The 13423-nt window shown below is 48.1% G+C and overlaps 1 protein-coding gene across 1 annotated transcript in view; it reads left to right on the forward strand.

Annotated features, from left to right (window-relative positions):
* LRFN2 (leucine rich repeat and fibronectin type III domain containing 2) overlaps positions 1-13423 on the forward strand; it is a 192195-nt gene that overhangs the window by 153253 nt on the left and 25519 nt on the right. The gene's annotated exons all lie outside the window — the stretch shown is intronic.

Genomic DNA, 13423 nt, shown 5'->3' on the forward strand with positions numbered 1-13423 from the left:
AGAAATCACATCGACTAAAGTGTAGGAAGAAAAGAACCCCGTGGGCAGCCCCAAGAGACATGTGTGTAAGAGGATCAGGCCACCCAGGGCACAGCTCTGGCAGGTGGGTGCATGGCTACAAGCCTCTGAGGAGTGAATCTGGCCTTCACCTGAATGCACATTCAGTTATGCTTAAGGCTTTAAGGTCAGGAAGAGTAGAATTTGGATCACGGCTCCGCCACTTGCTAGTGATTTAATTCTCCCGTCCTGCCTGTTTGTCCCCTTCTGTAAAATGGGGAGAATCCATACCTGACTTAGGCTGGATGCTTGATTACAAGTAATGGAACCCAATTCAAACTGGCTGAAGAAAGAAAAAGGGGAAAAGGAGAGGTAGGGTGTCGCCTCATGTAATATAAAAGTCAGGAAGCTACTTCAGGTTCAGTGAGATCAAAGGCCCCCCCACCGACATCCTGTGTTCTCAGAGTTTCTTACCTTCCCTAAGTTCTACTTTCTTCTGGTTGGGCTCACCCCCATGCAGTCTCTTCCCTCCGAACAGCCCTAGAGGACCCGTTCCCAGCTGGTCCCACAGGAGCCCTGCATGAGCTCCGACTGGCAAGAGCAGGTCACGGGAGCCTGGATATTAGAGGTGGGGTCATCCTATCCCCCCACGCTGACATCTCTGGACACCAGTCTCCTTTATCTGGAAACAGACAATGATGTTGACCTTGTAAATTTATGGCAAGGGTCAAGGGGTCATTTCCTGGGCCTGGTAGAGAGGGAGGTTAAGACTAAAAAGCTGTGCTAGAATCGCCTCCATCATTCAGAGGGAAGAGCTCACAGAGTGATAGATCCAGGCCCCAGGGTCCAGGCTCTGACGGCAGATGAGTTCCTGTCTCGGCCAGCCTCGGTTTGCGGTAAACGTGAAGCACATGGCCTAGAATCTCACTGCTCAAGGAATGCCTGCTTTCTTCTAGAAATCCTCTATGTTTTCTTTTATGCATTTATTTTATTTTATTTTTTCAGAGAGAAAGCGAGTACTGGAGAGTAAGTTGGGTGGTGGCAGAGGGAGAGGGAGAGACAGAATCTTAGGCAGGCTCCATGCTGGGCCCGATGCAAGGCCCTATCTCATGATCCTGAGATCATGACCTGAGCCGAAATCCAGAGTCAGACACTTAACCAACTGAGCACCCAGGTGCCTCTCTTTTATGTATTTAAAATGGTTATTCTGAGAAATAATCCCATATGCTTCATAGACACCCAAAGGGTCCATGGTGCAGGAGCGGTCAAGAGTATTGAGAGTTCTTCCGGCTCCGATCTCAGCTGATGAGTCTCTGGATGGGAATGTGTGAGGGAGAAGAGCTTGTAAGGAAGGTATTCATTCACCAAATGGAGTCCCTGAGACTGAGGGGGTGCATCATGGAAACCAGCGGAAACCAGGGTATTTCCCTGGCCGGGCATGCACTTGGTTTGTCTGGAGAGCAGCTTCGCTTCTCAGGATGTGCAGAAAGCAGCATTAGAACCTAACTTAAATGTATGCATATATACACATATAAAGAGATCTATAGATATATCATTAAGCCTAAATATACATGTATGTGTTTTTCTAATTATAAAAGTAATAGTCTTTGTAGAAAATTTGGAAGGTAAAGAAAATGACAGAGAGGGGCGCCTTGGTGGCTCAGTTTGTTAAGTGTCTGACTCTTGGTATTGGCTCAGGTCATGATCTCAGGGTCATGAGATCAAGCCGTGTGTCCGGCTCTGTACTCAGGGTGGAGTCTGCTTGGGACTCTCTCTCCTTCTCCCTCTGCCCCCCTCCCCAGTAAATAAGTAAATTAAAAAAGAAAAGAAAAGAAAAGAAAATGACAAAGAGAGAAATAAGAATTACCTGTAATCCCACCAAAGTTAACCAGAAGCATTTGGCCTCTCAGTTTTATTTCAATTCAAAACAATATTTATGGTCAGTCTAGTTTGTATTCTTTGCACTCCACATTAGAGCTTGCTTAGTTCCCATGGTAGTAAAATATTTTTCACTTCTCTGTACCACAATTTCTGTAACCAGTCTTCTATTGTTGAACATTTAGATTGTTTCTCATTTTCAACATTGAAAGTAGCGCCTTGATGGATTGTTGTACTTAAATATATCTGTGCAAGTTCAGTGATTTCCTTAGCTTATTTTTCTAGGGGCTGAATTACTGGTTTAATGTGTAAATTATAATCTTTATACATTGCATGTAAATATTTATTGACCCCCTCACCAGTGGAAGGCGACAGTGCCCATTTCCACCACACCTTCGCCAATGACTGAATATATAATTACTTTCATCTTTGCCAATTTTACAGGTGAGAAATGGAACTTGTTTTAATTTGCATTTCTTTGATAACTTGTGAGGTTGACCTTTGGAAAATAAGTTTATTTCTTCACTTGTGAATTTATTATATGGTCTTGACTTTGATAAAAAGTGTAAAGGTGAAATGCTACCTGCTCTGAGTCTCGCACAGGCACAGGACGGAGGGAAGGCAGTGCAGTGGGTGAAGGGCTGGGGCTGTTGGTGTCCAGGCGGCAGCAGGCCCACAGGGCGCCCCTCCCTGGGGGCCCCAGAAGCCCAGGCAGGGGCACAGGAGGGGATGGAGCTGGGCTCCTGATGTCACTCAAGACGGGGATTCAAACGGCATGCATTTGGTGGCTCAGAACCTGGAGACACTAAGTTCATAAAAATAATTGAAATGAAAGCATCAGAAACCTTGGAATTAAAAAAATAATAAATAAAAAAAAAACCCTGCTGAGTTCCTCTGAGGGTGGTCATGGGGACTGGAGGAGACAGAGCTCAGAAGGCTCTCCAAATAATGTGAGCACACAGCTCGTGTTCGAGGTACACGCATCATTATCATTGTTGTTAGTAAAAGTAATAGTAATGGTGAGCGAAGACCATTATCTTGTCTGCCAAGCTTGGGGGAGGAAACGGAAGAGGAGGGCTGAATACACAATTCGGTCTATAACAAGACAGAGTTCCAAAATCTTAGAGAACAATTTCAGAGTGAGATTGTATCCAGAGGATAGGAACAGCCATCGTGGGTCACCATGGTTGCCTGCTTACTCTGTGTCAGACTCGTAGTTCTGGGGCAGTGTCCGAAGTAGAAAGGGCCGAGAGAATTAGAAAGCTCACCCTGGCTCACGCAGCCAGAAAGAAGCAGGAGTCATTTGAACCCAGGCGCTTCTGGAGTCTGCGCCTAGCCTCGGCCCTGTGACCATACTGCCCAGCACCCCGACAGCGACTCTGGCTTGGGAGAAATAGGGCACTCCAAGAAGGAAACTGAATTTTTAGAAAATGAATTGTCCCCGTAAGAAAGAAAAGACACCAGTGGCTGCACAGTGGCTTCTGACGTGCGTAGACTTTAGCAGGAAAGTGTACAAAAGAATGGAAGAAAGGCCCATATGGGAAGATGAGGAGGAGCATGCCCTGTGCAGAGAGAGCTAAACACAGCCCAACAGGGATTTTTAATCCGTGTTCGTAGCAAAAAGGAAAAATGACAACAGCCTGCTGGTTGGGAAGGTGGTTGCAATGAGACTAGACAGGAGCCAGCAGGCCAGCCTGGCCATTTCTGACTGGCACCCACCCTCCCGGCAAGGAGCACAGTGGCAGAAGGGAAGGCACAAATCTGAGCTGAGAGCTGACTAGGGCTTTATGCAGACCAACTCATTTAGTGTTTACTATCCCCAGGAGGTGAGAACTATGATTATTCCACTTTCCGTATAAGAAACTTGTCCAGGGTGTGTATGATACCGGGGTAAGAAGCAGAGACAGAATTAGGATCCTAGCAATCCAGGAAGGGCAAGCCCTATACTGCAGAGAAGGAATGGAAGAATGTGGGTCCTGTCTCCAGACCCCCAGGGTCACATCCAAGGCTAAAGGAACAGTAGATGAGGTTCCCAAGCTGTGGGCGTGGTCCTGAGGCAGCACGGACAGAAAGACAAGTGCCTCAGATGGGAAAAGGGCGGATATTCTGCTTTTCCAAGAATAGACCGTGTAAAGCATAGGATGCAAGCCTGGGCATGGAGTCCCTGCCAAATTCTAGAAAGGATTTCGCAACAGATGGCGGTAAGCCCTCAGAAAAGAATGCTGATTGCCAGGCCCCAGCATGGGTTCACAAGGAGAAAATCCTGCCCACTTGCTGATCTGTGTTCAGGAGACACTGTGGATCAGCAGCTCAGACGGGCGTGCCTCCCCATCATTCACGAGGGCAGCACCTCTCGGTCAGCATCATCCTTGTACAGAGATTCTCCATTAGATCCCACCCCCATGTGTCCCCACAGGAAAGTGGATCCGAATCTCTGGGATGCTGAGTACCCTTGGAAAATGTCCTAGGAGTTTCCATTGGCTATGACTTACTACCATAAACAGAGCTTATCACAATTTTACAGGACATTTGACAAAATCTCACCCTGTGTTAGGACAAAATGGAGAAACGCGTCCTGGTGAAATGCACTTGAAACTGGTCAAGTAATCAGACTGTTACATTGATGTGAACATGAAAGAAAGCCTCTGCCTCCTGCTTCCTCAGCTTCTGCCCCCATTTCTGTACTGCTTGATCCATTTTCCTGTTGTCATGGATAATAACACAGAAAATATGTATTCCCTTCCCTTTGGTTCAAGGACTCAACTGAACAAGCGCAAGGTGGCGATAATCTGGCTTGACTGGAATTTTGTGTGGCCTAGGCTCTGAGTTTTAGTTGATCTCAAGGACATTACGGCCACAAAGTGGCCACAAAGGAGCTGCTAAGACTCCTATGGTTTTTGGTTTTGTTAACAGAAATAAAAGGCTCAGCTCGTGAGAGATTACGATTCTAACCACTGAATCACTCAAGCTAGTCAGGGCAGTGCTGTGGAATGTTCGATATAGGATGGCACGGTCTTAAGAGTCATTGCCGTGTGTCCAGAGATCAACTGATGAGAATGGGATTCTGGAAGCTCATGGGAGATGGAGGAAGGTTACCTTGGAGATGAGGCGACTCAGAAAAGAAGACCTACCTCCCTTAACGTATTCAAAGAATTTAGGAGCAGAAGAGTGGAAAAACACATGCACCCGTGCACGCACATGCACATGCATGCACATGCATGCACATATGAAAGTAGGCATCAGCCCATTACAAGAGAAAAGTCCAACAGCAACAGCCTTATGTACCTCTCTCATTACTCTCCATCTGGCCGTGAAATTTGGTTTTGTATCTTTCTTCTCTCCAGCATATACTTTCCATGTGTACTCATCTCTGTACCCCCAGCTCCTAGTAAGTCCTGGCCCATGACAGCTACTGGGTCGACATTCAGTGAACTGAACAGAATGGAAATGAGCATCAGAGCTGCCCAACAGCAGAATAAGTAAGAGCTGCCACAAAGTAGTGAGCTGCCTGTGCCAGAAGGGTTCAAGCAGAACCTGGTTGACTTCGTGCTAGGGACACTGAGTGGGCAGCCTGACTTTAGGCAGGCATGGAAACATTTAACTTACATGATCCCAGCCCTGATGGTTTCCGATTCTGTGCAAGACCATTATAATCCCATGATTAAAGCAATATAGTATTACTCTTGCTAAATCCACCTGCTTTTACCAGCAGGGGCCACTCTGACATCTTACCTCCCAGGGTTAGAGTGCCCTCTCTCATAGGGGTTTGAGCCGCAGGGCCCTGAGGTCACAGATAGGGACTTGGGCAGAGGCTCAGATTGTCCAACCAGAACAGGATGCGAGTCATAGATAGGTCACCATTGATCCACATCTGGGGCCCACAGAAGCCCTGGGGAGCTGTGAGCAGTTTCTGAAAACATAAGGTTCTATTCCACATACCAAGAAGGGGGAAGCAGCCATAGGTAATCCCAAATCATGGATAATTTAGGATTTGAATTTGACTATGAAATAGGGTCTTGCTTTTTTATCAGATAATTAGCTCCCTAATTATCTAATGGTTCTTGCTGACCTCCAAGGCATTTGTCTTCCCTGCGTACACAAGGCTGAGCTCCGCAGCGGCCTGGCATGTTTCCCATGTGACTGGGGAAGGCTGACTCTCCCATCTCTCTGCCCCAGAATCTGCTCTTTCAGGAAGTGGCCAGCATTAATAAGGACAGTGTCAGAGCAAGGAGGGGTCACAAGGGGAAGAGGGAGGGTGGCAGGAGAGGAGTCAGAAAAAGGGGAGACTCCCTCCTCACTGGAGAAGGCAACAGCCTGTCCCGGCTCAGCCTCATCCCTGGTGTGACACAGAAAGTTAAGTGCCCTGCATGTCATTATCAGCCCAAGTGACATTCACAAACACTTGTCTCCAAGAGTCATCAAGAACATCTGTCACCAGGTGTGATGTCGGAATTGCCCCCAGGAGGGCCAGGGGAACAGCAAGCATGCTTCTAAAGCACAGTGTGGAATTAGCCAGGATGCAGTCTTGCCTTTCTCTTGCTTATTATGCAGTGGTCATCCATAAGTAGGGAAAGTGATGGATTATGAGAAGAGAGACACTGAAGTTGGGGGGAGATAGCAGCCACTCCATGCCCCCCCCCCCGTCTGCAGGCCCCCCTTTCCATGTCGTCTTCTTCGGTGAATGTCAGACATTACACCATCCCCCCATCCTGGGGAGCCTGGACCACCCCACTGAGTTTTGCAGTGCTGGGGAGGGGGCATCTTCTACTGTTGCTCTGCCTTCCATCTAGGGAAAGGATAGAGGGCCAATTCGGTCAGGACCCACCCCATCAGAATCTTATCAGTCAACACTTAAGTGGAGATCTGTCTCCTCCCCCTGAAGAGACAGCCATCTCCACCATGGGATGGGAGGGAATTAACTAATGAACTTGAGACTTTATGGATATGGGGAGAAACTGGTAGGGAAAATTGTACCCTAGAGGGAGGGGGACCTGCTGTCTATGCAGGGGGAGGCTTCCCCAGACAGCCCAGCTTCTGCTGAAAGGGTTGATTGAGCTCCCACAGGCGGAGGAAGAAAAAGATATAAAGGAGGAAACCGGGTGGATGGGTCGGGAGAAGCTCCCCAGCAGCTTGCTGGTCAGAGCCAAAATCAAATCAGCCTGCCTTGGATTTTATATTTTTCTAAATTTTTTTCACACTATTAAATTACTGAAACCTGACATCCACAAGGGAGGGATGGACAGGACAAATATTAGGCTCATTTTATAGATAGTGAAACTAATTGTCCAATGAATTGAATAGATTTCCCAGGATTCCAAAAAATACAGATGTGGTCTCCTATGTTCAGTGCCAGGTACCACGCTGTGGGGCACATCTCACTAGCAGCACGCGGGTTTTTGTTAAGGCTATAGACGTGGGCCGAGGAGCACCAACTGTAACTTCTCCTTCTGAGAAGGATGGGGTAAATCACTGGGAGTCTGCTGGGTTGTCTCTCACAGCTTTAGTTTCTTCCCACATTTCTAAGGTCTAGAAGTGTTGAGGGAAAGTGGAACAGGAGGGCCAGGGAGAACCTTGGGTCCCACTCAGAAATAGCCACCTGGGACCAGCTAGCAGAAAATCAAGGCAGGATGAGGATTCTGTGTGGTACCAGCTGAGCCACTGTGAAGTAACTTAGTTGCTAGAGGCATCCCAGAGGAAAACAAGTCTGGAGTCATAAGTCCAGAGTGGCAATTAGGATGAACAAAATACTCAATGACTTAAACTCATTAGCGTTTATATGTCTCTCATGTAAAAGAAGTCCAGTGAAAGAGAATTTAGGTCTGGTTTTCTGGGTAGCATGGCCACCAGGGGCCTAGCTCCTTCCAGCTTTCTGCCCTGCCATCTTCAGCACAGTTTCTGTCCTTAAGGTCACCTCATGGTGCAAAATGGCTGCTAGAGCTCTAGCTGTCACATCTCTCTTCTATACACAATAGGAAAGATGAAAAGTAGAGAGCAAGAGGGCAAAAGGGAAGTTCTCAGTAGGCCCAGCCAATAACATCTGCTCGCATCTCATTGACCACACCTTTCTGCAAGGGAGGCTGGGAAATGTAGTCTTTTTTAAAGCTAGGTACAATGTACATCCGTTAATATAGAAAAGATAGGGAAGAAACTAGCACTTCTAGAACCTCAGTTTGCTCCCCACCTCCACCATGTACTAGTCCTGGGACCATGAGCAAATCATTTCATTGCTCTCAGTCTCCATGTTCTCCTCTGTAAATGGGAACAGAGATTCCTCTCTGTATAGTTCCTGGGATTGTGGTGAAGACTGAATGAGATCGTGTATTTGAAAACACATCTTTCATAGTCAAGTGTGCAGTGCTGAACACATGTAAGTACTTACTGTTATTAGGAGGCTGCCTGCTTTCCCTTCTTGCCCCACTTCTTGGGCCTCTTCTTCAAGCTCCCTCTTATGGCTCCAGTCTTCAAAGCCGTATTCCAAGAGAGTTGTAAATTTGGAAAATGATCTAACAGGGTTTTAAGAGATCAAGGTATAAGATGTAAATCCTTTCAGAAATGTTTGCAGTTCAATTGGAAAGACCCAAAGGAATGAATCTCTAATGGTGGTATTTCAAAACCCACAGCACACTTGTGCATAGGGAAGACATTTTTCAGGGCTGTCTTCCAAGAGCATTTCAAATCATATCACTACCTTCTCATCCTTCCTTTCCTGCTCTGCACAAGAAGATGACACCACTCAGATTCAAAAACCTTCAGGGCATCTGCTCAGAGGTGACTAATTTCTCTACTTGTCATTCCCTCTTCACTCTCAAAAAGCTCTGGCTGGAGACATCTCCGAAGATAGAAGTAATTAGTAGGAGTAAAGGGATTATAGTGTATATCCAGTCTGCCTTGCTTCTGAAATGTGGCTCTTCCCCTGTTGGTAAGGAAGAACCAGAGAACCAGCCCCTTGTTAATTTTATATACCTTTGGTTAGTCCATGAGTGGAAGTCCATTTATTTCACACCAGGAAAACACCAAAGAAGGTTCCTAGAGGGAGGGGCTCGGCTGGGAGGAATGTATGGTGGCGGGGGTGGGGTTCAGTGCGGGTGGTGACAGTCATCATAAGGACACCAAACCCTCATCTGACAACTTGCCCAGGTGGGTTCACAGCAGCCAGCTCCTTTCAGGAAGAACCAGGGCTGGGCAAGGTGTGAAACCCAGGCATCCTGACCCCAAACCCCAGGTTCCCACCTCCCCAGTGTTCCCTGATCCTGGCTGCACGCTGGAATCTTTTGGGGAGTTGTATCTTCCCTTTGAGAGATTCTGAGTCAGCTTGGGGTGGCGCCCAAGCATCAGTGTTTCTAAAGCTCTCCCAGCGACTCTGACGTGTATTCAGCATCATGCCACATGCCGGTGAAATCAGATGTGTGGGCAGCACTGGTGGGCAGAGCCGCTGTGCATCCCACAGCGGGGGGCTGCTCTCTGAATTTCCGGCCTGCTCATCTCACCTCTCGGAGACTTTGCTTCCTTCTTAACATTGAAATAAAAATCCCTTAGAATGGGGTTATCTCATTCAAGATAAAGTATGCATGGGCAAGTAAAGCACCTTGCACACTTCGGTTGCTGGAGTCCTTTGTTCTTGCCCCTCGTTTGAGCCTGTGGGATGAATACAAGGATGGACTTGGGGACCCCAGACGTGGGCTCTTATCTTCCCTGCTCTGAGCCTCAGGCTTCCCATCTGCAGAATGGGAATAACACGGATCCTGCCTACCTTACTAGGTAGCAGCAAAATGCAAGACGTCAGGGGTAATGAAGAGCATTTCCATAGAGCGCCAAGTGCTTCTAGTGGCAGAGATTGGACTACAGTGCCTGAATCAAATTTGGATGGTTTTTGTTTTTCCTGTCATGTAACAGAATCCCAGCCAGAGATAGTTCAGGCTGGTATGGGAGTTTCATGGCTTTCAAGGACTGAGGCTCCTTCTGAAGGTCATTGGCATGATCCTTACCATGTGGCTCATGTCTTCTGTGCTCGCTGACAATTCTGCCTGGGGACTCTCCGGGAGCACAGGTGGTAGTGCAGGGGACCATCCCCAGGAGCCCCCCGAGCCTCTGACACTGGGAGTTAGAGGATTCATACCCCAGCTTCCTCTTCCTTGGAGGACAGGGGAGGAGGACAACCGAGGCATGTTCTGTGCCTCCTCCAAGAGGGTCTGAGTAGGATTGAGCCCCAATTGCCTACAGTGGGACCATGCTTAGTGGACCCTCCTGTAAGGACTTCCTTCCCCATCTCCTGACTGGACTGTCCTGGGTCCACCTCCCAGATTAACTACTGATACTCGAATCCTTGTCTCCAGGTCTGCTTCTGGGGAACATCACAGGCACCACCTCCTGGTTGAGTTAGCCCCCAGAAGTCCCACCCAGTGACTGCCAGAGGCTGAGAAAAGTCGTTGTGTGTTAGGCACATCACTGCCCCAAATAAAATCAGGACTCTGCCGGGAAGCTGGGAGGGGGACAGGCTGATGGGGAGGCGTGCAGCCACTGCAGAGCTGTATGGGTGAAAGCTTTGGTGTCATTAACGCTTCTTGGCACCTGCCCACACAATCCCAGAAACCAGTAGCCAACATGTAGCTGAGGCCAGCCTGGGAAAGAAGATGATCCAGGCTGTTTTTCTGCCTCTCTCTGAGTGCTCTTTTCTCATCTCTGGAGACAGTGAGACAGAGAGAAGCAAAGAGGAATGTCTTAGTTCTTGTCAATTAGGGCTATGGTCTGCCATGTGCGCATGTGATGGGAGTGGGCACCCTGTGGGGGACAGAAGGGTTGAGGACATGAAGTCAAATTAATGCGCATCATCTTCAAAGTCGCTGAGGTGGTGGGGGGGCAGAGGGGGTGGGCAGAATCACACAAACCACAAACTGCAATGTGTCAACCCAGGGTGAATGCAGGGCCACGGACGTCCAATACGGATGCACAGCTAGCTCATTAACTATTTACAAAGGGGAGCTATTTCTAGCTGGGGTGGGCTCCAGAGATAGGCTCTGACTTGTTCTGTGGCTGCAGGGCTGATGCTGTGGCCGCGGGGAGGGCAGGGGAAGTACTGATCCAGATGTGGGAACTGACTTCTATCCTGTCGTAAAGGAGGTAATTGTTTGGAAATTAAACATCATGGGGAACTATTAAACACTTAACCTTGTAACATGGTAATTAGTTAGTGATGGTACTAAGTTAAGGGGCCTTTCAGTGTAGTAATTACCCACCTAAAAGGTGAAACTCTAAATGAATTGCTTGGTGAACTTTATCCACTTGAGCTTTTTCATGAGCTAACTGAAGTGAATTCACATGACTGGGTGGAAGGGGGGGCGGTGGGGTGTGTTCTAGAGGGTAGGGCTTCTGGGAACAGGTGGGGTGGAGTGTAAAGTGTATCCTGGGGAATAGGTGGGATTTGGGGGGAAGAGGGGAAGGCGTAGCTGCTCTAGGTGGAACTGGTAAAGACAGAGGCAGAGGCAAGAGTGATTGGTCCTGGTCAAGGACTTATAAGGGCTGCTGGTGTATTAGTCAGCTGCTGCCACAGTAATGCTGCATGACAAACAACCTCAACATCTAGGTGGCTTACAACAACTAACATTTCATTTTCTTATTCATGAGTCTGTAAGTTTGTTGGAGTTCACCCAGTCTTGGCGAGCCTGGGCTGGGTGGGGCTGGGCTGGGCAGGACTGGGCTGTGGTTTAAGTCCTCCCTCCATATCTCATTCTGGAGCCCAGCTAGGGGCAATGGCTGTTCAGAGTATGGTCCTCTCATGGTGAGAACAGAAATGCAGGAGGGCAAGCCCAACAGAAGAACCAAATGCCAAGCTTGTGGCATCACATGTACTAAATCCTTTTGGCCAAAGCAAGTTACATGGCCAAGCCCAAAGTCAGGGGGCAAGGCATGCACTTCACCCACCATTGGGCCATGGTAAGGCTGGGGAGGTATCATTTTCTTATAGGAAAGTGAAGAAACAGGACCAACAACTCAATCTAGCACACATGGCATACCTACCAGAGGAGTTGTCTCTAGGGCAGGTATCTTATCTCACTTGAGCACGCATCTGAGTCATCTGGCATACTTGTTAGCACACAGATGCAGGACCCTACTGAGTTTCTGACTCAGTTGGTCTGGAGCAGAGTCTGACAATCTGCTGTTCTAATACATTCTCCCAGGGATGCCGATACTCTCACTTTGGGGACCACACTTCAAAAAGCTCTCGTCTAGGAAAATAATAGCTTTGTTTAAAGAAGATAGGAGAGGTCAGCTTGTCGGTGTCCTTGAATCTCACACAAAATAGCTATATTTACTGAGTTCTTACTACCTTCCAGTAACTGTTCTAAAAGCATTCTGTGTGTTCTCTTCATTGGTACATGAACCCTGTACGTGTGGCATTGCCATTTGACAGACAAGGACTCTGAGCCATAGCGGGTGATGTGACTTCTGAGGCCCCCAGCTTGGAGGTGGTAGAGCTGGAGCTTGTAGCCAGTGCTCTGTCCTGTCCTGAAAGTCAGGCTTCCTCCTGTTGACGGTGGGGAGCCAGGTCAAGTTCTATGGAAAGGAATGACCTGTGGTGGAGAAAACTGTGGACTTGGAACTGGATGGTCTAGGCACAAACCACAATTTGACTTGCAATAGCTAGATTTTGGGGTAGCTAGATCTGTTTTGGGGTAGACTGTCAAGACCCTAGGGTTAGAAGAAGATAGGCAAGGTCCTTATATTCTTATGAGAGAGATGGACAAAAAATTTAACATGTGCATTTGGAAGAAAAATAATTAATATAAGAGGACACAGAATAAGGGGCTACTGCTTTATAAGGGTGGTCATGGATGGCCCTTTTAAAGAGTGACATTGGAAGAGAGACCTGAATAGAGCGAGAAAAAGAGCTCAGCAAGGGGAAGTAGCATGTGCAAAGGCCCTGGGGTAGGAACAAACTTGTCTTGTTAGAGAAACAGCAAGGACTCCAGTGCATCTGGAGGAAGAGTGACAGTAAATAAAATTAGAAGACTGGACAGTGCTGGATCATGTAGGGCCCCATAGGTCATGGTGAGGCCTTGGATTTTATGCTGAAAGAGATGGGAGCCACTGGCATGTGGAGCGGGGGGTGTTGAATGCAGGAGAGGGACATGATGTGATTAAGACAGAAGATTCTGGCTATTAGGTGAAGAATAGACATCAAGGGGGCAAGGGTGGAACCAGGGAGATCAGTTATAAGATGGTTGCAGGGGTCTTAGCTACGTCTTGAGACACCCCCCTTAAGGTTCACATCCATAAAATGGGGGAAGGATCTCTTCCATCTTTTCCCCTCAGTGTCCTTAGAGGGGGGAAGGAGATCAGGGTGCGGGCAGCAAGTGAGCAGGAAATACTCAGGTGGGGAACAAAGCAGCACTTGGTCATGGTTTTTCTGGCAGAATTCGTGGGCCCAGCTGGGGAGGCCCGTGGAGGCCCAGCAGCAGCCTGGAGTGACGAGGAGTTCCCATCTTCCCCTGCAGGGCAGACGTCTCGCGCATCACTGTCCCAGCTCTGCAGTCAGTGTCCCCCACCCTCT

The sequence above is a fragment of the Callorhinus ursinus genome, unplaced genomic scaffold (assembly GCF_003265705.2).
Source record: "Callorhinus ursinus isolate GAN/ISIS: 27379988/994484 unplaced genomic scaffold, GSC_fseal_2.0 scaffold59, whole genome shotgun sequence".
Lineage (NCBI taxonomy): Eukaryota > Metazoa > Chordata > Mammalia > Carnivora > Otariidae > Callorhinus > Callorhinus ursinus.